Below are 2,949 nucleotides of genomic sequence, written 5' to 3' on the forward strand. Positions count from 1 at the left end.
GATAAAAGGAAGAACTTTCTGAGGATCAGAGTTTCCAGGAACAGGAAGGATGGCTTTGTGAAGTGGCCATCTGGCTGTCCCAGAAAGCAATCTATCTAATAGCACGAAAGCTTCATCAGATCAGTGTTCTCCAACCTGCTTTCTATGGAGGGCTGTCCCAGGGAGCCAGGGCGGGGGTCAAGGTGGGGAATGGTCATTGTTCCAAAGGATAGAAAGGAGGGAGACTAAGGAGGAACTGGACCCCTATTTTTTTTCTGTATGGAAATTTGGAGGCTGGCCATTGGTAACTTATGTCCAATGAGACAACACTGGATCAATACTTATGATCCCAACTTACTCTTTGGCTGCATGATGTTTGTGTGAACCCGTAACTAACCATAGCAGGTCAGTTCTTAATTTTTAAGTTTTCTCTTTCTTGGGGGTTCCACTTGAGATATTTGAGGCCTCTGTTACCAGAATCAAATATTTAAAACCATTGAAGATGTTGACTTTCTCACCAGCTCATGTGGTGACACAACACCTCCTCGCTCTGGAGCACAGGCAAGGGAAGTCCTAATAAATGGCTGTAAGGGGACCATTTGAGCTCATTCACCGCTGGAGCTATCTAAATGGTCCCCTCCTTTCCCTTAAAAAAAAAAAAGCAAAAAAAAAAAAAGCAGACTCAATCTTTTGGTTAGTATCCCTTGAATGTGTAAGGCCTGACAATTTGGAGGCTACATAGCACTAACCTTTAAGCCTTTCCTCTCATGCACCCTTCCTCCTGTTCTGCCTCCTCCTCACTCCCAACTTCTGACAACAAAGGTTTGCTCCTCCACCCAAAGGGAGAGAATTCTGAGATCACGTTTCAGTCAGAACTCCGGCCCTGGGCATCTGTCCTCCTCATGTGGCAGCGGCCCTCTAGGAGACACTTGGCCAGTGTCGGCCCCTGGAGGGGAGCTCAGCAGATAGGAGGATCCCTTCCTGCTTGCTAGGATTTCCCAACTACCCAACGCATGCATTCTCTCCTCCCTACTCAGAACTCATCACCACTATTTATTCATACCAGGGCTTCTCAAACCAGGCGTATGTTTATAGGTGCCATAAAAAAGGTGAGCAGTGTTTTAAAAGTATAAACTCAGTTTAAAAAAAAAAAAAAGGTATAGACTCAGTTTCTCCTAAGATCTCCTGAATCAGAATCTCCCAGGGAGGGATCTAGAAACCTGTGTTGTGACAAGCTCTTCCAAGGGACCCCATTTTTCCACTCACTTTGACACTGAGCCCACCTTATCTGGTAAAATCACTGTATCCCCTTTGTCCTCAAAGTGAAGGACCCTGTGTCACTTGGATTTGAGTCTCCATTTTCCATCACCAGGTCCAGGGGCTGACAATGAAATAAAGCATGAGTAACACTTGGAGTCCTCTTACTTGCTTTACATCTCCTGAGACTTAAAAAAAATATATATATTAATATATATATATTAATTTCAGAGAGGAAGGGAAAGGGAGAATCAATGACAAGATAGAACCATTAACTGGCTCAATAGGAAATATATATATATATATATATATATATATATATATATATATATAAATATATATATATATAATTAATATATATATTAATTTCAGAGAGGAAGGGAAAGGGAGAATCAATGACAAGATAGAACCATTAGCTGGCTGTCTTCTGCATGCACCCCATCAGGAATCAAGCCCAAAACCTGGACATATGCCCTGACAGAGAATCGAACTGTGGCCTTCTGGTTCATGGGTCAAAACTCAACTACTGAGCCTCACTGGCCAGGTGGAATAGAGCATTTCTGAAAGAAAACTGTACCAGAGAGCCACCCAAGTCAGAGGGGGCTGACTCTCCCCCCTCTTGTCACACTCACCAGAAGGAATTCTGATGAACGACAAAATTCAGATGAGTTTTGAAGCAAAGCAAGTGAATTTATTAAAAATACACTTGGCATAGCACACAAATGGGCAACTCAGCTAGTCTGAGTGCCTCACCGGGTGGGGGTTCAAGGGTTTTATATTTTTCTCCCTCTAGATTTCAAGGTTCCCCTAAAAGATAGACTAGATTTCAAGGTTCCCTTTTTACATTGTTGAGGCTTTTCCCAGAATGAATGAGAGCATCTGCCAGTATTATCTTGGCAAGTCCCAAGACTGCTGACTTCTTTGTTCAGTGGGTGAGATCAACTCTTCCTTTTTTCCCCCCTTCCCCTCCTCCTGCCCTACCAGCTATCTGTCCTGGCCAACATTCCCCCCTCAAGTGAAACCTTCCAAATGCTTCTGGGGTGTTTGTTATTTGTCCCCCAGATTTCATCTGTCCTTGGATGTAGCTGGCACAAATGGCATTGATTGGATCTTTGTTCTTTATTTTCCCAGGCCAGGGTGATTTAAGCTATGTATTCCCTGGTTAGGAGGAGAGCTAGAAGCCATTTGTTCTTACGTGTCCTTGGTTGGGGAAGATAAGATCTTGTGATTTACACGTCGGCTGGAAGCTGCCCAAACTGTTTGGCCTTGTTTAATTTTCTTGTTTCCGTCTCCCCATTCCCCTTGCCCAGGAATTTCCCTAGCTTTCTTACTATCCTGCCACAGAACCATATGCCAGTGACCCCTGACAACAGGAACATATGTGAGAATCACCTGAGGAAACAGACTCACCCTGGAACACATATGTCTTCAGCGAAGTGGTGAAGTATGTCCAGGGAAAGCATCCCATCTGGTGCCAGAACTATTTTATTTTTATTTTAAAATATATATTTTTTTTATTGTTTTTTTTACAGAGAGGAAGGGAGAGGGATAGAAAGTTAGAAACATCAATGAGAGAGAAACATCGATCAGCTGCCTCCTGCACACCCCCTACTGGGGATGTGCCCACAACCAAGGTACATGCCCTTGACCAGAATCGAACCCGGGACCCTTCAGTCTGCAGGCCAATGCTCTATCCACTGAGCCAAACTGATT

At 43.7% G+C, this 2,949-nt stretch overlaps 1 non-coding gene across 1 annotated transcript; it reads right to left on the reverse strand.

The window, feature by feature from the left end:
- Positions 1-252: 252 nt before the first annotated feature.
- On the reverse strand, positions 253-375 carry LOC118725111. Its single transcript, XR_004989857.1, has one exon. It is a non-coding gene; the product is annotated as a small nucleolar RNA SNORA23 (small nucleolar RNA).
- Positions 376-2,949: the final 2,574 nt, after the last annotated feature.

The sequence above is a fragment of the Pipistrellus kuhlii genome, unplaced genomic scaffold (genome assembly GCF_014108245.1).
Source record: "Pipistrellus kuhlii isolate mPipKuh1 unplaced genomic scaffold, mPipKuh1.p scaffold_m20_p_2, whole genome shotgun sequence".
Taxonomy (NCBI): Eukaryota; Metazoa; Chordata; class Mammalia; order Chiroptera; family Vespertilionidae; genus Pipistrellus; species Pipistrellus kuhlii.